The sequence below is a fragment of the Oryzias latipes genome, chromosome 1, assembly GCF_002234675.1.
Source record: "Oryzias latipes chromosome 1, ASM223467v1".
Lineage (NCBI taxonomy): Eukaryota > Metazoa > Chordata > Actinopteri > Beloniformes > Adrianichthyidae > Oryzias > Oryzias latipes.
The window spans coordinates 22,839,139-22,866,060 of NC_019859.2; the positions used below are offsets into that span (position 1 = coordinate 22,839,139).

General features: G+C 38.7%; 1 long non-coding RNA gene across 1 annotated transcript; it reads left to right on the forward strand.

Moving 5' to 3' along the window:
- The first annotated feature begins 10,826 nt into the window (after nucleotides 1-10,826).
- Nucleotides 10,827-24,785, forward strand: LOC110015341. The gene is made up of 3 exons (XR_002290526.2): nucleotides 10,827-11,013; nucleotides 21,127-21,202; nucleotides 24,348-24,785. It is a non-coding gene; the product is annotated as an uncharacterized LOC110015341 (long non-coding RNA).
- The last annotated feature ends 2,137 nt before the right edge of the window (nucleotides 24,786-26,922 follow it).

The following is a 26,922-nucleotide window of genomic DNA, read 5'->3' on the forward strand; positions in this document are numbered from 1 at the left end:
GTAAGAAAAAGATAAAATTAAAACATAAAAACTATGACTAAATATAAAAGAGAAAAGTCACCACAATAAAAATGCAAATATTTGGTTAATAATTAAGGTTTTATTCTAATTAAACTTGACCTTTATTTTGCAGTAACTGTTTTAGATAAATACAGACTTTTTTCCATTAAACAAACAATTAAATTTAAAACAGGTATTTTAAAGACAACTAAAGCAATACAAGTAAAATATTATCCTATTGTAGCCCTGTAAGTGTTTTTGGTGGGATCTCACTCAAAGTACATTAAATAGTATCTGTTATGAACAAACAAAGCTTTTGTAATTCTTTGTAAAAATAAATATCACATCTGCTTGTGAAAAAAAACCAAGGAAATAAAATTTTGTTAAAATAATACCTGGTAGACGTTAACCAAAAAGAATAAAAAATCAACTGTGAGTCAAGCAGGGAGTTTAATGTGTTTTTATTAACAATAAAACGACGTATCTTCTTTGCCAAAAAGTAATCTGCTACTTGACAAGTTTGATATCCAAACATCCAAAGGTATTTCAAGTGCTTGTCCATGTGTGCGAACCTTGTGCTAATGAGGTGTGATACTGATAATCGAGCTTTAAATACGGCATCGCATTAATCTGTCAGGATAAAAGGAGCTGCCACCTCAAAGTTTGTGTGAATGTGATAGCTACGGTGACAGAGTCTTATCGGCGAGGCTCATGCAGGCCTGGGGCTGAGGTGTGTCGCATCAATCTGACACCTGCAGGGCTCACACGCCACCGGCACTGATCCACCACATGCAGGCGTGTTTCAAACCCTTAACCAGACCTGTGTGTGCTTTTTCCATTGTTCAAACCCTACAATCATCATTCACTCAACTGCACAAAAAAGAACATAAAAGCAGGTAACTGAAATCACAAGAGTAAGGATTAATGGATTAAAAAATGTTCTGCTGTGAAAATTTTGGCTGCATGTCGCTTGTGTGGATTGCTTATTTGGGGAATAAAAGTGCTATAAAAGCCTCAAGCTCAGTTTTAACAGGCAGGAAAAAAAAATCCAAACATCTGAGGACAAGACTAACAGGAATAATTTGACTCTGGTTTGAGCTCATGGAAGTGTGAGGAAGAGAGCAGATGGCAGAAACAGAAGTCGCTGGTGGGAGTGCTAAAATCCATCAAACAGGATTTATTTTGCTTTTCCGCTTTATATTTTTCTGGAAAACACAAAAAAAGTTAATAAAACACGACAGTTGCACAGCTTCAATGAAAGCGAAAAAGAACACAATCATCAGAGAACACTTTAGTGCTTTGTATAATGACTGTTCCGAGTCTCCTCTCCTCGCTGTTATTGCCTCTGGCATGAAAAAGATGACAGGTTCTCACTAAGGTTGGAAAAATTAACCAATAAATAGCAGACTGTAATTTTCCTATTCTGTATATTTCAATTAACAGCCACTCTCCTCAAACTTACAATTACAGAGTGAGCCACCAGGGTGTCATGTAGGGTTCAGTCTTTTGCTCACGGGCAACCATAATTGAACCTCACAGCTGATGTATCATGAAAGAAAAGACTCTCATTAAAGTGTACCACAAAATTGAATTCAAATACACAATTAGTATAAGAAACGTCAGGAATAATTCAATTCCATTCAATTCAATTTTATTGTTATAGCCCAATATCACAGCAATAGGCTTCAATGGGCTTCAAACCGGCAGTTATATAGTAAACATTAAATCATAAAGAACATAAAATCATAGAATTCAATAAGTAATGGCTAAACTAAACTAAAGAGACTAAACTAAACTGGACATCCCTGCCCTCAGACCCTCTTCCTCAGTAAAGAAAAAAAAACATCAAAAAAACGATATCGGAAAAAAAAGAAGAAACCTCAGGGATGTCCACATGAAGAAGGGATCCTCCCCCAGGACGGACAGGTGATGAACCAGAAGTCTTAGAGAGAATTAACTTATCTAATGTTTAAATAGTCCAGCATACACAACAGACAATCCACAAGTAGAGAGAGCAATCATGGAGTGACTGGAAAATACACACTCAACAACCACTTTTTTAGGCACAACTGTCCAATTGCTCGTTAACGAACATTTTTAATCAGCCAATCACATGGGAGCAATGGGAGCAATCTAATGCATTTAGGCATGTAGACATGGTCAAGACAATCTGCTGCAGTTCAAACCGAGCATCAGACTGGAGAATAAAGGTGATTTAAGGGACTTTGAATGTTCAGGAATTGCTGATCTACAGAGATTTTCACCCACAACCATCTCTAGGGTTGAAAGGTCTGAAAAAGAGAAAATATCGAGAGTACGACAGTTCTGTCGGTGGAAATGTCTTGTTGATACCAGAGGTCAGAGGAAAATGGCTAGACTGGTTCCAGGTGATAGAAAGGCAACAGTAACTCAAATAACCCCTGGTTATAACCGAGGTCTGCAGAAGAGCATCTCTGAATGCACAACACATCCAACCTTCATACAGATGGGCCACAGCAGCAGAATTCCACACTGGGTCCCACTCCTGTCAGCTAAGAACAGGAAACCGAGGCTACAATTTACATAGACTCACCAAAATTGGATAATAGAAGATTGGACAAACGTTGCCTGTTCTGATGAGTCTCCTTTTCTGCTGTGACATTCGGATGGTAGGGTCAGAATCTGGCTGGTGGTTCAGGCTGCTGGTGGTGGTGGTGTCATGGTGTGGGGGATATTTTCTTGGCACACTTTTTTAAATAATAAGACCTATTTATTGTAATACAAGCCAATAATAAGTTTTAATGCTATGAAAATGAGTTCATGTAAAAATAAAAAACCTTTAATTTGGTTGTAAAGTTTTTTTTTTTTAGAGAGATTGAAGGATAACTGCTCTATAGACCGCCAGAAAAGCATATTCATTTATTTTTAACTTTTCTGCTGCTTTCTATTACACGTCAATTCATTTGGTACCATCTTATCTTCTACTATGGATCTTCCTACTAACACCAACCACCCTCATGTCGTCTTTCACTTTCTCCATTAACCTCCTCTTTGGTGTCCCTTAGACCTCTTTCCACGCAGCTTCAACCTAGCATCTCTTTATCAGTTCAATCACTGACCCTCCTCCCAAAATGTCTGAACGATCTCGATCTGGCTTCCCTGCATTCACCTCCAAAACATCCAACATGAACTGTCCCTCTGATGTATTCATCCTCATCACTCCTAACGAGAACCTCAATGTTTTAATCTCTGCTACCTCAGTCTCTGCCTCTTGTCTCTTTCTCAGATACACCGTCTCTAAACCAACAACAGGGCTGCTCGCACCACAGTCTATTACATCTGTCTTTTCATTATTGTCTCCTGAAACCTTCCTCCATCTGTTTGCACATGCCTCTTCTTCTCTTTCCCACACTCTCTGTTGTTCTGGACTTTTCACCTTAAGTATAAAGTCCTTCCCCTTCTTCACCTCTGCTCCCTGTTACCTCATTGACTCTTCTGCTTATCTCGGTCACAACAAATGATTCTTTGAATTCCTGTTGCCTTTCAATTAGCTGGAACCAGCCTGGCCATTTTTCTCTGACCTCTGACAGGATTCAGCTCCGTCTGACATTCTCTATACTTCTCCAGAAGCATTCTTTTAAAGCAAATATTACATCTGTGGTTCTTGTCTTTTGCATAAAACCATACTGTTTCCCATATTTTCAATCTGTGAGTCATCAGATTTATTCCTCTGTAGCTTCCACAACTCTGTTTCATTCTTATAAAAATGGGGACCATCACACTTCTCCTCCATTCCTCAACAGTCCTCTCACTCTCTAAGATCCTTTTAAACAGCCCAGTCAAAACCACTGCCACATCTCCTAAACACTTCCATACTTCCACAGGTATGTTGTCAAGACCATCTGCTTTTGCATTTTTCATCGTTTGCAATTCCTTCTTCACTTCATCTTCACTTTTCTTTGCTACTTTCTGCAACACAGCAGCCACCTCTTCTATTTTTTGTTAAAGAAGGTTGTGAATATGATCGGCCCCAGATTTATTCTTTAGCAGGACCATAAGACCAAACAGATAGTAAAAGTCATTAAGAACTATCCAGAAGTACTAGAAGTGATGGAATGACCCCCACAGAGCCCTAATGTAGGCATTATGGAGTGGGTCTGGGATTGCATAAAGAGACAGAAGGATATAAAAAAGCTCACATCCACAGGAGATCTGTTGTTAGTTCTCCTAGACGTTTAGAACAAACCATCTGCTGAGTTCTTTTAAAAACTTTGTGCACTGTGTAAGATAGCTAGATAGCTAGATACTGTCATTTTCGTCAGAACAATGACATTCAAAAAAGTGCTTCCTGGTCTGTGCAACAGTCATTCATTAAAAAATTTATAAAAAAAAAAAAAAATTAAAATACATAAAAAGGGCTAAAAAATGAAATTAAAACTTGCCTCCTGCCAGTTAAAAGTGCATTTTCAATAAAAAGAAACAGGATACGGAAATAATAAGAGGTAAAATTTGTAAAACCAGAAAAAAATCTAAAAGAAAACACCACATGACCACATTACTGTTAATTTTAGACAAACATCCAAGTCTTAAGAAGAAGTCCAGATTTAATCCTAATGTTTCCTAGTCATGTTTATTGCAGTGGGGTAAAAACTGTTCTGGAGTCAAGTATATCTTGACAAATCTATGCTGCTTTGAAGATAAAAGATAATAGCACCAAATATTGATTTGGTTCTCATTTGTTTTTTGTTTGATCACTTTGTATTTTTAAATATTTAAAAATTAATCATAAAAATCAAAATAATTATTTGAAGCATTTTACCCTTATGTCTAAACATTGTGCTATCTGTAGATGTAAATTACCGTATATGATATCAGTCATTTGATATAAAGCATAAATGATCATCAGACAGCCCCAGTTTTAATTGAAATGATGATATCAGAACTTAAAAAGATTAAAGCTGTTAAAGTATTGAGCCTGAACTTCAACAGGGATTACCGATGTGTTGTGAGAAATAAGGAGGGTTTTCGTTTATGTGGACATGTAATTTTCATCATTATGAAGCACATGTCAAAACTTTGCTTCACAAGATGCCCAGTGTGTTATTAACACAGTAACATGACTAGTATTTAGTTTGCATGCTCCCACATTTTCAACATGTATTACAAGTTACACTTCTTTCATGTGTCTAACCCACTATTGGCTTCATTTTTTAAATTAAAATACCAACAGTGAACACCTGTCTAGTACATATATGTCTCTGCTTGAAAGTACCAAACATCCACCTATGCAGAATATTTTGTGTCTCAAGCGATTGTCAGTTATCCAGGAAAATATTATTTTAAATCTAATAGACAGCAACAGCATCGGCAGTTTTCATTCAAGGTTATCAAGATGTGTTTGTTGATCACGTTGCGCCACGGCAACGTACTAATGCAGCCTTGAGATTCAGTCCTTTCAGACTAAGTTGAAGCATTATTGTTTATAGTCATGAAACTCTTAACAAAAAGAGACAGGCTAAAATACTGGATAAAGAACTGTGTTCTTCAAACTCCAGTGAGTGTGGACATGACATGGTGACAAATGTGTGAAATCTCTTTTAGAGGCTAAATCCCACATTGTGATGGCAAACCAGACTGTCTGTTGTTGTCATTCTGTCATCATAGCATGAGAATCACAATCGAATTCTCATTTCTTTGCAAGGCAACCCTGAAAAGCAAACTCTCCCCAGGGACACAGCAGAGTCACAACCCACTTTTAGCATTCACTGCTGCCTGTTTGACTGAAAACTGACAGAAGAATAGCTGCTCTCAATTTTGCAAATGCCATACATTTACTTTACAATTACCGGCACGAAGCCCATTGAGACAACTGATGTTGTGATTTTAGGGCAGGGGTCGGGAACCTTTTTGGCCAAGAGAGCCTTAAACGCCACATATTTTTAAATGTAATTTGCAAAGAGCCATACAATAATGTAGTGTCCCTTTCCCACACTGAGGCACGGAGACTTAACCTCTTTTAAAGTTCTTTATTCTGGTTACTGAAGACCGCAACAAACGCCGTACAATAAATTCAGCAACTCCTGAATCTCTCCCGCTGAGACGAAAGCACTTCTCCCAACTTTATATTCACCTGCTCCCGCTCCAGCCCTCCCATTTCCCTTATTCGGCCCATGGCTGAACCCCATTGGTCCAAACACCCTAACAACAGGCTGAGCGACAGAACTGAGAGCCAATCAGATCTCTGCTTGATGCGTTCATTGAACTACAGAACTTATAACGCGGCCCAACAGCCACCCAGTCCAACTCAGTCCGCGACAATATGTTTAAAATTAAATATACAAATTAATGTGTGCATTTGATGTAATTTCAACATTTTTAAAGTACAATAAGTCTGTGGATTCCTTTGAATAACATTGTTATGTTGTTGCTGATAAATGATGAGTATTTCTCGTGGTAGTTTTGCTGATGGTCTAGTCTGGTTGATACGTGGTGAGTTTCTGCTTCATGCAGGCGTTGAGACTTTAAACGTGATCGTAGGTCTGAAAGTTCTGTAGATGATGATGTGAGACAGACTGCTCACATGCAGACCTGGAGCCAAACACACACTCACACGCTGCAGTGAGTGACGGGCAGCGGGTTTTATTTACAATCCCTGCGCAATTCACCTGCTGCCTGTCCCCACAACACCTCAGCCCCCCCCTCTGCTTTCTCCCTCACACATCCCGTCCCCGCTACTGCGCTCTCTTTCTCAGAGACGGGAGCGCGCACTTTTAGGCACGGCAATTCACAGGTTTCCAGTTGGTACAAACTCTGTGAATAATAGATAATTGTAAACTTATAGCGCTGGCGCAGATTTTTCTCTCCAAGCACCGCTACTACTGCGCGCCTCTGGCATCGCATCGCGCCCGAGAAGGACTGGTCTAATGAAAAAAAAAAAGTATAATTAAAGATTTGTCTGCGAGCCACATGTGACCATCAAAAGAGCCATATATGGCTCGCGAGCCATAGGTTCCCGACCCCTGTTTTAGGGTATACAAATAAAATTGAATTGAAGACATACATAAGCTTGTTTTCAAGCATACAGAGATTACAGAATACAAAATCGGAGAAGCTGCAGAACAGCAAAGCTCTGTTTGAGAGAAAACTGCGGGGCAGTAATGGTTAGTCTGTTACCTTCCAAGTCAAATGAAAGATCCAAGTACTCAGAAGATTACATATTTTTAGATTAAGGCCAGCTCTCTGAAACTCTTAAATGGTATTTTAATTGATCAAAAATCCCAGTAAATGCAGCCCATCTGCACTGTAAATCGATCCTGTGGCACCATCACGAGCCGTGCTTTCAGAACTTAAAGACAGCATTTTGTGGTCTTTTCTTTGGCTTTTGCAGTCATTAACTCATTTTATATTGAAGCAAATTCTTCTCAAGGAGCCTGTAATATACTCTCGAGAATAAATCAGAGCTTAGACAATTCAGAACCGTTTCTTCAATGTTTTGACTCATTTTGTTTGTAACCTTCAGTCTTTTGTGTTTAAAGAGATGGTTTAAAATTCATCTACAAGTGTTGACTTGTTTTCTCTTAGCATTAAAGTGACTTTTGAAGTCAAAATAAAAGAAGCTTTAAATGCTGTTTAAAGCACAGTAAAGTCAAGATACGGTAATTAAAATAAAGGAAAACGTGAAATATTAAAATCTTTGTCTCATTTCTTCCCACCCTCAGAGCCTCATCATCCATTCGCCTTACCCTGTGTCCTCCTCAGCAGCACAGTGAGCAGAGCTTTCTCTCGCCATACCCTTTAATATTCTAACAGGCTCCAATCTGGCATTTCAAATCAAATCCAAAAAGATTTCTGTTTGAAACATCTTTTTCTGTGAGATTGCTATTTTGTTCTTTGTTTTCAAATCTTATCTGTTTCTTTAAACTCCAATATTTTATTTTTTATGTTTTCTTTTTGAGCTGTGTCCTCAGGTTTTCAAATGTTTAAATGAAATGTATTAATATTAATCTTGAAATATGCGCACAAAACTGAAAACTCTCAACAAAAAGGTTCACTTAGGGTAAAGGATATTGAGAAGTCTCTCATTTTATTCGTAAATGAGGCTACGTCATGCTGTTGTAAAGAACCACTGCAATGAAAATGGTGTTTTTGGTATTTTTTTACATGTTCTTGTGCCATTTTTCTGATGATGGAGGATATACATATTCAAAAAATAAGCACAAAATTGAATTGCTTCTGTTTCAAATAGCTGTGAATTGGAGCAGACAAAAAAAACATATTTGGAAAAAGATTGTAGTTAGGACATGGAAATAAAATAAGCTGGCTACAAGCTCCCTGCTCCACTCTATTTTAACCCTTGTGCTATCCTAGGCACTTTAACATTGGGAGTTGGGTCATCTAGACCCACTAGACAGTGCTCTGAACCTTTTTTCTTCAATAATTTGTGATCTTCACTGGTGTCCATGGATTACATGAAATCTTTCCACCTTTATCCACCTTTGTCATGGTAGGGAGAACACGTCAATGGAAGGGTGGGGTCATCTAAGATAGCACAAGGGTTAATGCATCCACAAATATATCCTTGTAAGTCTTTGTTTCCATCGTCTGAACTGTCTACTGGCTCACAACTGTACGGCTGGATGGCTCCAATATTGTTTAATGTTTTTGTTGCATCGGTGATGTTAGGTTAGGGGTGTGAGGGGGTGTTAGCTAGAGGGAGAGCACATAAGCAGAGAGCTCTCAGTGACAGGGAAGGGAAAAGAGGATGAAGTTGCTCCGCACCAATCACCCTGCCCACAACTCGGAGGCAAATTTCTAATGAACTCCTGCTGCTCTGCAGGAACTATGTCCCAGAAAACGACACAGTTTTTTCAATTTTGCCTGAAAATGGCATAATCACAATTAAACGACCACTGGGATTGTTTCAATAACAGATCAAAAGATGACTGGACTGGGACATTAAGTTGTCTAATCAATCCGCCAGCACTAGTAGTGACAAACACAAAGGCAACATTCAAACACTACAGGTTTTTCAGCAGACTTCTGGCCGGTTAAAAAACGTTATGATTTTCAAAGCAGTTTTTTTGTTTCAAATCCAACTGATTTTTTTTTTCGTTCATGAAACCGTCCTCTGCAAAGTCAGACACATCATTTCGTTGTATGCTTAAATACATATGAGATTTTAGTTTATCAGTGCAAGATGTGATTGCATGTTGTAAAGAAATGTGTTATTTCTGTTGTAACATTCAAGACCTTCTTGGTTCAAAAACAAATGAGCCACAGCACATAGAGCTAATTTGTGCTGTAAATGGTATTTGCTGATCGTCAGCTAAAGAAAAGCAATTCCATTCAAAGAAATCTCTTTTTTCTAAAGGGTCTTTTCAGCCTCTTAAAGGGCCACACAGTTCAGCGTTGAGCTGGATGTGGAGCTTTCAAAGTGTCAGAACTTTGCCCTCCACTAGATGATGCTGCAGCTTCTTCCTGCAATACTGTACATCACAGACAGGAGCTCAGACCTCGGAAGGGTTTGTCTAATTTTTACGGCCACAAGCTAAGATGGGCACAGTCTTCTCTGCACTAAACTATCACATCTCAACATGGTAAAATCCCTAAATCCTTTTTGGTTTCAATGTTTCTGTTTCAACTTTAAAATTTAATACAAGAACTTCTCTGACAAAAACAGGCATTTTTTGGGATTGGTTTAGAACTCAAGGACAGACCTCCTCATGGCTCCTGCCTACAGCTCATTCAGTAAACATGGAGGACGAATCGATGGTCCTCGTAAGAAAGGGAGGAGCCGATGGGTCCAGGTGTGGACTCATGGGACGTGTCAGACTAGCAGAAAATATCAAGCTAAAACATTCATCTTGTGGTGCCAAAGGGAATCATGGTGGCTCAGTGGGTCTGCTCTGCCGCTTCTTCATCTGTATTCTCTCCACAGCTCTTTCACTTCTTCACCCCCCCCCCCCCTTTTTTTTTCTGTAACTACGCCCCCTGGCTGTTTGTGTCAATGCAACTCCAGCAGCAGCATGTTGAAAGGAGGGTGGAAAAACCCATCGCCTGTAGTCAACAAATAAAAAAGGGCTGGTACTCTTCCTCTGATCTTGTTGGTAACTCTTTTAACGTATGATGTGACGAGTAAGATGAGGTTTTGAGCTCATCAACAGGTAGTTGTGCAGATTTCATATGTTGTTGTGCAAATGGGAAGGTGAGACACACAGAGCTGCTGATAGAAGACAAACTATAGCATATTAAGAAACAGTGACTGTGATATGTAAATATGTGATTTATTAAACTATTACAGAGCTTTGTTTAAAAATTACGGTACCAGTTTTTCACAGAGAATATGATTTACCTATCATTTTAAAGCTCTATATATAATTTCATTTCATCAATATAACTAAAGAGCTTTTTTTTTTTTAAACATTAAGCATAAATGTTCAAGACTGAAATTAAGGCATTCCCAAAACACACCTTAGACTTGCTGGGGGGGGGTGTAAAAAAACAACAATACATGGATGTCATGGCTACGTTTCATGTTCGGAAAGCCTGTGGTCACAAACTAAAGGAAAGCAGAAAGCATGAAGATGAGCGGGATCTTTGCCAAAGTCTTTACTGCAGTGGATGACTGACCAGTGAATGCAAACTGACTGGCTGTGAGTCCATTTCAATTTTAACAGCAAACAGACTAAATTGTGAGAGCATGTCAGTGCATTCATGACTTGCTGTGGGATTTTAAATCCAGCCGAACCCATGCGAGAGAGCTAAATGTCTCTGGACTTTGACATCTTCAGCGTTTAGCTCGTCAAAAGCTTGCCAAAAACCTCAGCGTTTATTCCAGCCAGGCTCCAGGGGGCAGATGGAAAGATAAACAAAGTGGACAGATGGTAGACAGACAGGCAAAAAATCCGGGATCAGTCCAAGCAGAGAAACACAGAAAAAAGGGACGTAACAGGTGTGGCAGGTTGATCAAACAGACAAAAGTGAGGATTAATCAAGACGCCTGACAGCTGGAGAATAAACAGCATCAAGACTGAAGTAAGGACAACATATGAACTGTTAATGTGCATCTATAATTAGATGACGATTTTTTAAATTTTAAAAACTATATAGATTTTTTAAAATCTATGGTCAGATTTCTTTAGTCATCGTAATAAAACCACTGAACTTTTAAAGTACTAAACAGGAACCTCCAATCAAACAGAAAAGAAAAACAAAAACTGACTAAATAAAAACAAAATTAATTAAGTATGAAATACTCTGTAGCGTCATTTTTTTAATAGAATAAGAGTGAAAAAGCTCCCTCCTCACCTGTAAAATCTCCACACTTTTGAACAAGAACGTGTCCTGCAATAAAACACAAAAAAAGCCTTCTTCATCTGTGAAAAATAAAGAGTGTAAAAAATCAGTAAGTCAGGTTAGCAGCTAAAACCAGACAAATAAACAGAAAATACCAAACCTTTTATGTATCTACTTTAAAGATCCACATGTTCTTAGGCCATTTTTCTCATGATGGAGAACAAACGAAGCTCAAAATGACATTTCTTTGTATATTTTTTAAAATCCAAGTTTTGTAAATCAGGAGCAGACGAAAAAAATGCTGTTTGGAGGAAAGCGTTTTTGTTATGAATAGAAAATATGCTGGATGGGCCACAAGCTCTCAGCTGATGCATTCACTCGTCGACGACTTGTTCCATGTACGTCTTTGTTTTCCTTGTCTGAGCTGACATCTGGCTCAAAACTGTACAGCTGGATAGCTCCAATATTGTTTGCCATGTTTGTTGCACTGGTAATGTTAGGTTGGGGGGTGTATGGGAGAGCATGTAAACAGACACCCCAGCTATGGGGGATGAGAAGTTTGCTCCACGCCAATTGTCCCGCCTACAACTCAGAGGTGAGTGTTTAATGTACAACTGCTGCTCCGCAGAAACTGACCTACAAACTGCCAGATTTTTTTGTTTAGCGTAAAACGGCATAATCATAATTAAAAGACCACTGAGAACGCTTCAACAATAGATTAAAAGATAATTGGAGTGGGACTTGTGAGTGAGGATTTTACTTACTCATTTTTTTATATATAGATTTATGTATGTCAAGATTCTTATACATCCATGTTGATTTCATAGAAATAGAGGTTGGTAACTGGAATCACTTTTTTAAATAATTTAACATGCTTCATCTCTTCTCTAAGAGGTGATCTAAATTCTCTTACATAAAGTGACTCATTTAACACACGAGTTACAGCATTTGTGCTAAAAAAATAATCTCATTAAATCCCATTACATGTGTACAGTGCACACATTTAATGTGGTTTTGCATATTTGGTGAGAAAAAAAAAGATATGCAGGGTCCCTCTTGATTTGATCATGCATGCCCTTTAAGTCAAGTCTGTAATCTGTCATTTTGATTAGGAATGAAATCAATTTTTCATCCACTGAAGCTTGCTGTTAAATGTGAAAGAGAAAGACTAACAAAAAAATAGTGGCAGTCATTCAGAATTCAGAACTGATACCTGTGTTGTGGGAATTTGGCTTACTGAGTGTATTTTACAGCGTAGGTCAGAGGAACATGACAGCTTGAGAGGAACTCTAATGTGTGGGTGCTGCAGGCTCAAGCAGTTTATTAATAGAGACCGGTCTAATTTCTTCTCTGCAGGCTTAACTTTGTGTGCAACATGACGCAAGCAAACTGTTTACTTTTGAGACAGAAGTTGTGCAGCATTGGGAACTTCTGCAACTTCTGTTCCAGCAAATAGAACAAAGCTCCGGTTTTGTAACAACTCTTTATGGTTATGGCGCTTCTTTGTTACATTCAAAGGAAAAAAAACAATAAAAAGGGATTAACTCTGTTTTTGTTTCATTCCTGTAAAAAGATTAACTTTTTTGTGTGTATTTGCCTTAAAAAAATCAGTTATTTTCTAAAGCTGTTTTGGGTTTGTTGCTTTAGGTTATATTTCTGGAATAACTTCTGTTTTTGCTGAAGATTTTGTGACCTTGCATGAGTCATGTTAAAACCAAGGGAAAACCATTTTTAAGACAGGAAACTTGAAGCAAAGCAAGTGTATACAGCGATATAAGAACAGCTTAATGAGCAAACAAAAACAAACTTTCAAAAGCTCACAATCCCTTTCAGCTGTCTACTTACTGTTACCTATTAAGTGTAAAGGGGATTTCAGAAGAATCAGTCCCTTCAGACTTTCTGAGATCTTACCAGTTCTTAGAAAAGCACGGATTTCCTCTGCAAGACAGATGCATGTACTCATTTAAACCCAACCCATCAGCAGGTCTCTGGAAGAAGATTCTGCAGGATATTGGATTTGTGATGAGAAACAGGTCATTTTGTTTGTTCATGAAGCAGAAAAAATGATGGTAAATGTGAGCTTATAGTCTTTGGAGCACACGTTGACATGGAGACGACAGCAAGAACACGCTCTGTTAAGGCACGGTTCATCCCTGTGCCTACATTTCTGTTTGATAAGGATTCATGATTTCATGATTTCCAGGAGGAGGGACGAGCTTGTCGCAGCCCGGCTGTATGAATCACATGCGTCACAGGCTTTATATACATGGATTGCTTTTTAGACTGTGTCTCTCTGGTGTGTGTTAAGGTCAGTCCCTCTCACCCACAAAGGAACAGCTACCTTAGCAACAGCTTGAACAGACGTGTGAGTGACACAAACACACATCTGTACATTTGAGATTTACAACGGAGGGATGAGAGGTGAGAATGCACAGACCTCACACTTCTCCAGAACAATTTATGGCTAAAAGTGTTAAAGACCCACTCTAGTGAAAATCATGTTTTGTGGTGTTTTTAATGTGTTCTGCTGCATTTTTCTGATTATGGAGGAGATAAATAAAGAAAATAAAGCTTAGAATTGTATTTCTGAGTATTTTATTCAAATCGCTTTGAATCAGGAGCAGACGAAAAAAATGCAGTTGGAAAATAACCCGTCGCAGTGACAAATGCGCTACAGTTGGTGTATCACATGCTCCCTGCTCCACTCCATTCTGATGCTTCGACTTGCAGACAAATAGATGCATGGATGTCTTCATTTTCCTCATTCGACTTGGCATCTGGATGCAAACTGTACAGCTCCAATATGGCTCACCATTTTTGAGAATGTTACGTTGTGGTTGTAAGGGGCTTTAAGCTAGCAGGAAACCGTGTAAACAGATGGATGATAGGATTTAGGGGCAGACTTACTCCACACCAGGGGTCTTGCCCACAAATTAGAGGTGAATTTCTAATGAACTGGTGCCACTCTGCAGAAAGTTTTCCAGAAAATAACGCAGGCTTTTTTGATTTAGGCTAAAAACGGCATCATCATGATTAAGATGATTGGTGTGGGACTTTAACATACATAAGTAAGATTAGTTCTATCAAAAACACTGGATCATCACTGGATTATTTTTGTTTGGCCTTCAATTCAACATTGAAAATAAAAAATGGAGCAAGGGCGGCTCTAGTGTTGTTGGTTGAGCAGACGTCTGCCAATTAGCTGGTCTGCAGCTCAAACCCCAGGCTCGTCCTTCGGCAAGATGCTTATCCTCGGTTTGCCCTCAAATGTAAAAAGCCTCTAAGTCGCTTTGGACACAAACATCTGCTTGAATGACTTGTTGTAAATAGAATGAAATACCCATCTAAGTAAACCAAATTTTACTTATAATATGATTGTTTTAATATTTGTTGTTATGTTTCCATGAGTGCCGTCTTTTCAGTCTTTGAGCCTCTCTCACATATGAGCTTTTACCTGCTGAGGCTTTCCTCTGTTGCAATCACATATTTCTTGATCCTGGGTCAAAGTGCATTTTCAGAATATCCTTGTTTGATGTCCACTTAAGCATCTTCTAGCATTTCCCCTGACAGTTATTGCCAATTTAGCAGCACATGCTAAATCCCATATAGTCTGCTGTGTTCATTTGTTCTCCGCAGGGATGGCTTCACATATGGGAATTGATTGTCCATTTAGGCTTCCCCTGATGAGAGACGCTTCGTTAAGCACTTAGAAAGATTCAATTAGTTTCAAACATTAGATAAATTAGATCCTTGGCATTTGTGCGTACATGTGTGTGTGGGATGAGGAACATGATTCATTTTGCCTTCAGCTACTGTCCCGGCGTCACCACACAAAGAATCTCTAGTGATTTATGATAATCATTTCCTGTCACTAAAGAAAATGTGAAGTAAATAATTCTATCAAACAGCAGGAGACATTGACAGAAGAGAGAGTGGGACAGGGGTTGTGTGGTCAAGATAATTAGGTTAAACTAAACATTGTTAATGTGTTGTGACCCGCTGCCCACCTTCAGTCATCCTCCTTTTGTTGCATTGAGCTTAATCAACAAAAGTACAACTAGAAAATAAAGTGTAATGAACTTTGTACGCTGTAAATCTTTTGTTATTCGCTGTTAAGAAACAGAAAGATTCACACTGACGTTTTTAGACTCATTTCAAGAAACCGATACATCTACAGTATTTTCTTAATTTCCCACAGCTGAAGGTTAGTTACTTTTCTATGCTGTCAAGGTTGATTTTACATTGTCTTACAATGTAAATGTCCAAATGACCACCTCTTGGATCTGTGTTGGCGGAATGGCATCTTCAGAAGAGTGGGGCTCTGTGACTAAGAAGAAACTCTGCCAGCAGTGGACCTGACCAGAAGTTCCACGAAACTAATGTGTCATCAGGTTTCAGGCCAAAGTCTGATGCAGCTGTTACAGAGAAAAACTGTGCAGTTCATTGCAAATGAGCAAAGTCTGTGGTTTTGCTTACAGTAAAAGGTTTTGGTGCAAACCTTTAATTTGAATGCGGTTTCCATTAGTTTGAAATTAAAACTGAACGTAAAAGCTGCGGCTTATTTAAACGGTTTTTTTTAAATTGTGCCACAAAACCTTTGGTGCCATACATCCCTAATAATGTTTTCTGATGACACAACCCTTGTTCTCTCTGACAATCTTAAAATATTTTTTTTTCTTTTCTCTCTTTTATGAAAATCAAATTTGGAATCACTAATGGAGAATGCTAACGATGGCTTTGCTGCCTATTATACTTAATTCAGACTAAACAAATTATCTGTGATTATAAGGAAATCAAGTTAAATCATCTTTAGTGTCAAAATGACTAGAAATTATAATGGAATCTGTCGAGAGGCCTCAGGCGGCCAGTACCAAATTTTTAGGCATTTTTGTTAATGAGAGTTTAAACTGTGTACTGATTGGGTCAATGTCTTCATATTCTTCATTATAGCTTGATTTATCACTATCTGTCTTATTGTAATCTATTTTTGGGTAAATACTTTTGGATTAAATCCCAGCTGGGACCTTCCTATGTGTAGTTTACACGTTCTCCTTGTCCATGTGTGGGTTTTCTGTTTTCATTCCAAAAACATGCTTTATAGTTGAATTTATGATTCTAAATTAGTTGTGAGTGTGACTGTATGGCCCTGCAACAGACAATAATAATAATAATAATAATAATAATAATAATAATAATAATAATAATAATAATAGCCTTTCAAGGAATCCAAGGACACTGTAAAAAATAAAGGTCAAAGATAACCATTAAAAGCACAATAAATAGAAATTAGCAGAAAATCAAAAGTGAATCAAAATGAGAAGGCAGAATTAAACAGATGATTTTCGAGTTTTGATTTGAAAGTTTGTAAAAAGTCTATGTCACAGAGGTCAGGAGGGAGTGAATTCCAGAGTTTGGGAGCAGAGCAGCTGAAGTCTCGGCTTCCCATGGTGACGAGTCGGGCCGGAGGAACAGAGAGCCGAACAGAGGAGGAGGACGGAAGAGAACCAGAGGGGGTTTGATATGGATGAGGCCGGAAAGATAAGGAGGAGCCAGGTTATGGAGGGACTTAAAGGTAAACAGGAGGAGTTTGAATTTGATTCTGGAGGTAATAGGAAGCCAGTGCAGCTGGTGGAGAACTGGGGTGATATGACGGAAGTAAGGGATTATGGGGATGATGCCACTGAGTTCTGGACCAGTTGAAGCTTATTGAGGGTTTTTTGAGGGAGACCAAAGAGGAGGGAATTACAATAATCTGGACAGGAAGTGACCAGGCTGTGGACCAGAAGAAGATGGATGAATGGTTGGATGGATGGATGGATGAGAAAAAAAAATTCTAGTGAAATTGATTGCTGCTAAGCCAAAGAACACAGGCACTCTGGCTGGGAATTGTTGAGTATTTTTTCTAAGCATGCTTGGATGTAATGACCTTCAAATTAGCTTTTTAACAGATTTTCTTCACTTTTTTTTGCTTTCTGCTGTTTGATTACATTCTTACTCTAGTGGGACCATGCAGTGAAAACATGGTCAATAAAGACTAAGTTCTAATACAAAACCCTTTCCTTCCACTTTCGGCTTCTCCCATCAGGGGTCGCTACAGCGAACAAGTCGCATGGTAAATTTGGCAATGTTTTACGCCGGATGCCCTTCCTGACGCAACCTTCTCTAACCTTCTCTAACCGGGCTTGGAACCGGCAGAGGTAGAGAAGGGAACAGGGAGCAGCCTGGAGTCGAACCCGGGTTTCACGGACGGAAGGCGCCGCAAACCAGCACGAGCTAAACTGGCTCAATTTCTAATACAAAACCACTTTCACCAATTCAAAACACCGGTCTGCCTCAAAGCAACATAAACACTAGAATAACGAGATTGAGCTCTTCTTTTCATCTGTTTTGCATTACCTCAAATTTCTCTTTCTGAATTCTACTACAACACAAAAGTCTTGTCATTTTTCAACTGTCATGCGCAGCTTTTCTCAGAAAAGTTTCTTAAATGATGTGAGGCCTTGTTATCTGTATGTGATCGAGTGAACACAGCTGTCAGGTCTGATCACATCACCCTTTTTTATATAAAACTGGCCACAAAGTTTCAAAAAATGTAAGATTGTTACATCATATTATAATTCAGATTGCACCTTGAAGATTTGGTAAAGACAAGTTGCTCTGATGTACAAACCTTCCCCTTTTAAATGAAGTTATTTTCAAGGCATGCATTTCATGTGTCAAAAAAAGGGTCAGCAATTGTTCAGCAATTATGGCCGACTGGAAACCAAGGTAGAAAATCTGATTCTTTTTCAAAGAGACTACAAGTGACAATGAAGGGAAAATATACCGGTCTTCAGGATTGTAATTCATAAAATGAGATTTAAAAAGTGGACATTACACATCACTGAGAAACTTTAGATTTAATTATGTAAAGATGCCAAACTGATGCAGAAACTACACAAAACTAATGTTAGCAAGCATGAACTTTTAAAACTGTTTTATTAGAATGTAAAGGTTGGACATACACCCATGCGATTCAGCTGGGTTTTGTAATAATAGAAGAAAAATTAATGTTTCGACAAAGGTGGAAAAATGTCCTAAAATATCACGAATATTTAGGGTTAAAATTCTTAAAATCCAGAATGTAAAAGGGACCTCAATTCAGGATGAAGAGGAATAATACTAACTCCCATTTTTAGACAGTATTTGGGCCATGTTGTGTGATTTCCATGTGTATGATGGGAACATTTCCCTATTTCCCTATGTTTTTGACGCTTGAAAGGCTCAAAAGAAGAAAAAGAAAAAAAAAAGTACTCCTAATTTTTTACTTAACTATTTCAAACATATCTTATTATTGTTTAAATGTCTGGGCAAACATGCATAATTAAAAAAAAGGAAAGGAAATATAAATAGGCTGCTTACATTGATACCTTTGCAGTATCAAACACATACAGTGTTCCCCCACGTATTTGCGTTTCAATATTCGCAGTTTCTTGTAATTTCTTTCAGTCACGTGACTCCTCCAGTTTCTCACAAAAAATCAGAGCTAAAGACGCTCATATCAGACTTTTGTGTCCGAAAAAGGTACTGAGGGGGAGGAGGGGAGCGGAGATGAAGAGCATGCTGGTCTGTCGGCTTCCTTGCCGGCTGCTAAGGAATATTTCACAGCTATTTCCAGCGGTTCCCAAATCGCTACCAAAACCAAAATGGCATCAGCTGACTCAGAAGCAGCTGAAAAAATATCCTAATATGCTGAGGAAGATAATCTTTGGGAATAATTATCATTCGGAGCAGGTGTTTAACACGGATGAAACCGGCCTCTTCTGGATATTCCAATGATTTTTAATAAATGTTTTACAAATCAGTGACAGTCATTCTTGGGCCGCAGGTACGGTTCTCTGTAATCCCATTTTCGACGTATTCACCGGTGTCTGGTCCCTAACCTCTGCGAATAAGGGGGCAATACTGTATGCATAAAACACGTACACTGCATATACCCTTTGGTTTAAAAAGGTTTTGTTTTAGTTTACCCTCACTTGTGTACAAATGAAGAGGCCCAGCTAAAGAAAATAATTTAACGTTTAAAGGGAGTTGCTGCTCATCCACAAAGAATGCAAACAGATATGCTACGTTCATAGTAACACACCTTCAAGCATCACTTTCAATGAAAAGTCTGAGTAAATGCACGTAAATGGGTGTTTTTGGCTTCCGCGTTCATGTATTGCTACATATGTTTCTACAACCGTTTTTACATTCAAAAGCACAAGGCCATTGAATGCACGTTCAAAGTTAAAACCAGGTCAAACTTTGACCAATCATGGACTCAGATTTGGTAGTGATGTATCAATGGCGTCCTCTTGAATAAACAAAACTGCCAACTGTTTGAAATTTGAACATGGATGAGAAATGAAAAATTGTGATTTGTGCCTGACTGACATTCCATGACACCAAGTGTTTCATATATCGGAGTAGAGCTGTAAAAGACAAAGCCTGGAGCGAGATTACAAGATTTGCTCCTCTTCTATATTTCGCACCAAGCCTCTTCCAACTCTAGGTGGCAGACATGTGCTAGAAAACAGTACAAAAAGAAGAAGAAGCAGCCCCTCCCTGCTTGTCCAGTGTGATTAGTACGGGGTAAATGCAAGTTCAAATGGCTGTTCAGTGCATTCTTTCCCGCGCTCACATCCCTGGTGTGAACGTAGCTTTGGGGTCATTTGGGAATCTGAACAGGATGCTTTCCAGAGATCTACCAGCGGAGGTAAGTGGCCTGTTCAGAGGAGGGCACAGGACAGAGCCAGGACTCAGAGAACAAATCTCTTTGGCAGCTTAGGAAATCCCCTGTGACCTCCATTTAAATGTTACCTATAAAAAAAAATGAGATTTCTGATAAGCCCGTTGTTCATTTCTGAATCCAGTGTCTGTAAATGGTTGAAGAGATGAATAGATGGGTAGCGTTTCTTTTATGCGCTGCCAATTTTAAATAGATTTACTTTGAATTTTAAAAACTTTTTTACAATGAAATAAAGCTGTTGTGTTACTCTTTGATCCTTATTGTTGCCCCAAGCCAATTGTCATAGAAATTAAGTGAGTCAAACGGGTTTCTTTAAGGAAAAATGTGACTGTTTCTATTAATTTTAAGGATCAGCAGCTTCATTCAATGTGGGCACTAAATATTTTATAGTGAATTTAATCAGATGACCAACAACTAGCAGTCTTGACAGAGCTGACCTTTGAGGGAGCAGAAATAGTAAAGTGCTGAAAATAGAGTATGTCAATTGTAGCTCCACTGTTTTATTTTACTTTAAAAGGCAGGAGGAAATGTTAAATTACTGTCATTCTGAGAATAGTTTCAACCTGTCCCATTAGATCGGATAAGCTGACCAGCATCAGATCTTTTAATCCCAACAGTGTAAACATGATTTCACTCTGTTGAAGTTGTTTGTTTGAAGTGTGTGCATTGGCTGATACAGTCAATGCCGCTTTAATCACATTTTGGTAGAAAATCAGCTGAGCTGCAGCCAGCAGTGTTCAGTTAACTGTGTGCTTAGCCATGAACTGTGTTACTGCAGAGATTCATGTGACATGAATCAAAATATGCCACTTAAATGACAACACCAGCTTTTCACTTTCTCCCACAGGCTGATTAAATTCATCTTTATTTCAAAAACACCGCGGGCCACGTGAATGAATCAAAGGTGCTCAAGAAGCCATTAACCACATCAAATCAGTCCCATCCACAAACCCGTGGCAAATTGCTCGCTTAGGCGCACTTTTCTGATTTGAGCAGAGTTTGCATCACATCACATTCATCAAGAACTTACTATTAGTGGGACACTTATTGACTGCCGCAATCAACTCTGCCTTTTTCTGCAGAAGAAAGATAGAGAGCTGCTTCTGTTTGAGCCCAGGATATCTTCAACTAATGAGGAGCACGTAAACCGGATTTTTGGTAAGTGAGCAATTGACTTTCAGTACTACTGTTTTCTTTAAGCAATTTTTCCTCCTTCATTTGCAGTACATCCAGAGCAGTTTCTTTACATAAAACAAAACTGTGTTTTTGTTTGAGTTACTGAAAATGTTTTTTTATTAACTGATTAATGGGTTGTTTACTATTAGTTAAGGTCTTTTAAAAAACAGAAGTTTTGATTTGTATGCATCTGATGTGAATCAGAACTCCATCCATCTTCAGAACCCAATGAATTCCTTTCAGGGTCATGGGGCTGCTGGAGCCAATCCAGCAACTTACTGTTGGGGTACACCTTGAACAGGTCGTCAAATCTGTTGCAAGGCCTAACACTCACAAGCTTACATCCACACCTGGGAGAAAATTAGAGACGCCAGTCAACCTTTCTGAATGAGGCATGTTTTTGGACCTTTGGGGGAAGCAGGAGTGCCTTGCAAAAACTCACACATGCATAGGAATTTCTGATAATGCACACTTCGAAGGCCATTAACCCGCTGGTCACCATGGTCACTTACAAAATAAATAAATATTCAATCCGTTTTTAGTACTTTATTCTCGTTATTTGTTTGGCTTAGATCGCTTTTATCCCAAAAAGCGGAATTTTTGTTACTTGGTAACATGACAAATCGCTAAGCTGACACCAACCTTGACTAAAGAGGCAAAGGAAAGGGATATATATGCTGATCGTTACTACAGGTTAAATAAAGCATCAGTTCAGAGAGAAAGTTCACCTCTTACCGCTTTTGTCCAGATGATGAAGCTAAAGTTTGTTTTAAAGAAGCCAGCGAGGTGATATAGAACGTTCAAGCTATGTGACTGGAACTTCTTTTTTAGGTGTGGTTATGTTTTATTCATATGAATGGCTTTTATAAGTAACATAATCTGCATATATTTCAGATGACTGATCTGCATTTGCCATGTTGATTTCTAAAATAGTTAATTTTGACGTAATACTTAAGTAATTCATCTTTGTCATGTGCTTTATCGATATCTTATGATTCTTACTTCTGTCTGATAAAAGCTAGGAACCGGATATCGATAAATCATGTAATAAAATGGTTATAGTATAACGGTGTGGGATTATATAAGTTCGCTTCCTTCCACTCCCTTTCAAGCAATATTTTTTAATATGTCTAATTATCCTAAGTTTGATTAGTTACTGTATGGATGTATAACTGATGATTATATTGCTGTTGTGTATCATTTCTACTTAATTGCTTGAAATAAACCATTTCAAATCAAATCAAATCAAGGTGTGCATTATCACTCTGGATGAAGTGAGGGTTAATGGCCGATGAAGTATGCATTATCACTTTTTAACGCACGCCGTGGAAGCTTCAGTGAAGTATAAGCTTAACCCGCTCATACCATGGTCACTTACAAAAGAAATATATATTAACCATTTTTTTTCCATAATTCTTGTTTTTTTTCCGATTTGGATTGCTTTTTTCACAAAAAGCGGACTATTTGTTACGTGGTGTGGCACCTTGTCACGGTAACATGACAAGGTGCCACACCACCGCTGCAGTCAAGATTCGGCGATAAAAAGCCAATGAATAAAACCCATCGGGTTGAATAAACTCAATGGGTTGAATAATGCATCAGTTCATGGAGAAAGTTCTCCTCTTACCGCCTGTTTTTTTTTCCAGATGATGAAGCCAAAGGTTGTTTTAAAGAAGCTGGCGCAGTGATACAGAAGATTTAAGATACTGTATTTTCCGGACTATAAGTCGCACTTTTTTTCATAGTTTGGCAAGGGGTGCGACTTATACTCTGCAGCGACTTATATTAGAAATAAATTGAAATAAATACATTGTTAACCCTCCTGTTATGTTTATTTGTGAGGAACAGAGATGATGTTCCTGGGTCAATTTAATGTATGAGGTATGTTAATTGTTAAGAGGATGTTAAGTGACTCAGAGATCAGCAAACTTTTTTTTACAGTAAGATCTTGAAGGCTAACAACATAATATTCTATTTTCCAATGATTTCATAGATTCAGAAATGCAATAAAAATGACAACTGTTTCTACAAATACAGGATGAAAACAGAGTATTAGTTGGCCAATGATGCTTCATGAAAGGAATAAATAAATAAGTATGAGAAAGAATTACTGTGAAATTATGAGATAAACAGTCTGCTATGATTGTGTCATATGAGGTTGTGCAAGTTATTAGTTCTCGGTCTCAGATTTTGTCAAATAAATTTCCCGTCAAAATGCGACTTATAGTCCAGTGCGACTTATCTGTGTTTTTTTCTACTTTATAATGCATTTTTGGGCTGGTGCGACTTATACTCCAGAGCGACTTATAGTCCGGAAAATACGGTAGGTGACCGGAACTTCTTTTTGGGGCGTGCGGTTATCACTGTGTGTTATCACTTTTTAATGCACACCCAGCAGCCATTCAGAATAGAGTATTCACCCGGACTATGGTAAAATATATAAATATAAATATATATGTATGTATGTATGTATGTATGTGTGTATGTGTGTAGGGGTGTGTGTGTGTGTGTGTGTGTATGTGTGTATGTATATGGTATGTATAAAGTCATTTGACAGTCTCTTTATGAAGAGAAAGTAACCTGTGAATTGGTGCATGTACTTGAAATGGTTTGCTTCCCTTTCATACATCCTGATTAGCTGCTTGTGAATAAAAGACAAAGCATAACCTCTAGCCTTAAAAGCACTCTGCTCACGGATTATTCTCCAAAAATAAGAAATGACTGAAAACTATTGAACAGGATTTGGTTTAAATGCAGATGAAGCAGTAAATCAGGAATGTATGTTGGAAATGTTAGTCAAATTCACTCATACCAGCAAAAGCGACTGTGTTGTCAAAGGTTTTTATTTCTCTTTGAGCTGTTGAAAAGCTTGTTGGATTTTTGCTGCCAAATTCACCTCACATGTTTGTAGATCTGTCTGTTTACTGAGATAGGGAATCAGAGTCCACCGTTATATCACTGTTGTTAGAAGGAACAGAAGCTCTTTGTGTGATCAAAGGATGTTTATACAGCATAGATTGAAACCATGTTGCACATAGACACTCACAAATTAGACACAGTATTTCCAGTGTTACCTTGGTGACTAGAACATGATTGATATTGGCTAACTAATCTTTCTTCTTGTCAGGCGCCTCTCCTTTCTATTGGCCTACTCCTTCAAAAGGGTTGGGGGCTCAGCTCTTGTCTCTGCCTGATGCTGGAATTTCCCATCGGGTGCTTTGTGGGTGTCTTCAGGGAGACCCTGAACCTTTTTCCAGCCATGAACCGGTTTAATGTCCGACAAAATGTAATTTTCACAGACCGGTCTGTATGAGGCTGAAGTGTAAAAGCTGTATAATTTTTCACAATTTATTTATTAGCTTCCAATTTCCCTTAACTTTTAAGGGGAAACGTTTATCTTCATCCTTTTTAAAATATCTACAACTCATTTAAACTTTATTTGTACTTTAGATTTCATGTAGGAACTTAAGGTGCGACCGATGAAAATAAATAAATAAATCAAACCGTCTCTAAAGGCCCGTACACACCGGGACGAATATTCGCCAGGCGTTATTCGCCAGCGTTTTTCGCCACGTTTTTTGTGTTCACACCCAGGCGATTTTCGCTGACGATGAGTGGAGTGAACATGCAATTTCATTCCCTGACATTAGATGGCGCTTAATGTAAAACAGAAATACTCCTGTACACAAGGTGGCGCTGCGCAACTTTACGCTTCTGAAAGTCGCTTTTCACTCAGAAGAAGAGAGCAAGTATTTACACGCTTGTCAGAATCAAACAAAGAAAACATGAATATTTCAAGCACCAGTAGCTCCAACTGGTGCTTGGTTCGGGGATATTTTAGAATGTCCGTCATTATTGCTTCGCGGCTGTGTGTAGACGCTACTTGGCGTCTATCTTCTTCGCTGGTATGTGTGCTCAGCAAGGCAGTTTTGTGTTTGAGCGCCCCCAAGTTGTGTTTTACTGTAACTTCAGAAGCTCCAGACACGTGAGCAAAAGCGCCATTCTCATTGGTCGAGTAGATTTCGACGCGATGCGTCGAAAAAAAAAACGAACCCGAGGCGTTTTTTTTTTTGAAGCTTTAACGCCTGGCGTTTTTTCGCGTCGGTGTGCACACTCTCGTTGGTGCCCTTTGTTTAGTCACGAGGCGTTAAACGTCGGCGAAAATCGCCGGCGAAATTCGTCCCGGTGTGAACAGGCCTTAAATCTGGTGTTCTCTAAATAAAATCATGAATGTGAATCCACTGTTTGAGCAACTTTATTAGCAGCAGCCTCATAACATTAAACAGTTGGACACAGAATATTATACATTTTTATAATGGTGTGTGGGAACAAATGTCACAATAAATCAATATTTGGAGCAAAGACTCTTGGTTTTTTTCTGTTCAATGCAGATTTCTTTTACTTTGAAGTCAAAGGCTCTTCCTCTGTTGCCTCACTGCCTCTTTTCTGTAAAAACAAACTTCCCAAAGATGTTTGTTTTTTACTGACTTTGCTAGCTTGAGTGTTTAAATTTTGCATCCACTTTAGAAAAAAGTAGCGGAAGGATTTTAATCAGGAATGTATTTGCGTCAGGAATAAGTCGGACGTGGTGGGGAGACCCCATAGTTTTCGAAAAACAAACTTCCCTCAGAATCTGATTATTAAAAAAATGGAAAAAATGGAGGTTGTGGTTTTTTTCTCTCTGCGTCCCCGTACCAACTGGCCCACGAACGAGACCGCAGCCCTGGGGTTTAAGACCACTGTCTCACTGACTCCTATGCAGTGGAGAGCCTTTAATCTGGCTTGAGTGTGGTGTCTGGGAATTTGGGTTCTTTTGGCTGGACCCCAGGCATATTTACTGTCAGCCCATGCTTCTGACTCTTCTATGGCAGCAGGAGCTCCTGTGGTGGTCTTTGGGGTTGTGTCTCTGTCGGGTCAATATGGGTTCGACAGCTTCATGTGCTGCTTCGTATTCTGTAGGACAATGAACTGCATTAGAGTATATTAATTAAGAGCGGCATTTGCTTCTCTACAACATTTACACTTGGAAAGTACATAATCTTTACTCAAAAAAGCAATTTTAACACGTTTTTGTTGAAAGTATGATTTGATTTGAATTAAACCTGACATGTTGAGAGGAGTTGGGGTACTGCTAACCTTTTGATTTCTTCATTTTTGCTCACTGAAGCAAGGTACAAAGTGTTGTTTGCTCTTGTCCGCAGGTGAGCTGTACAGCAGTGAACAGCATCTACTCTGCTCTCCTCAGTTGCCTTTGCAAAGGTAGTTCCTTAACTTGCTTCACTCGTGGAGTTGGCAACGATGGTCCAAGGTCACACACGTTTTTATCTCGGTTGTAAAAGGGCGTTCTATATTGCTGCTTTCATTAGTCTTCGGGCGTTTCATTCAACTGGTCATTTATTTGGCAAAAAAAAGCTGCTCAGCAAAGCAGAAAACGGTTAAAGAGCACTCTTAAACTTGCTTCATGTATTTCTAATCTCACTCATGGTTACCTGCATGATAAAACTCATGGTGGAATCCAAATCCATCATTTCTCTTTAGCGTTTTCCTGCTGTCCCTGAGAGGTGAGTATCATCACGCCGTAGCAGTTTCCAAATCTCTCCAGTAAATGAGTTTGGAAACAGCTCAGATGGGTGTAGACGTGCAGGAGTGCTCTGTATCTGACACGAAGGCACAGACAGGACATTCACTGAGGAAGGTGTATG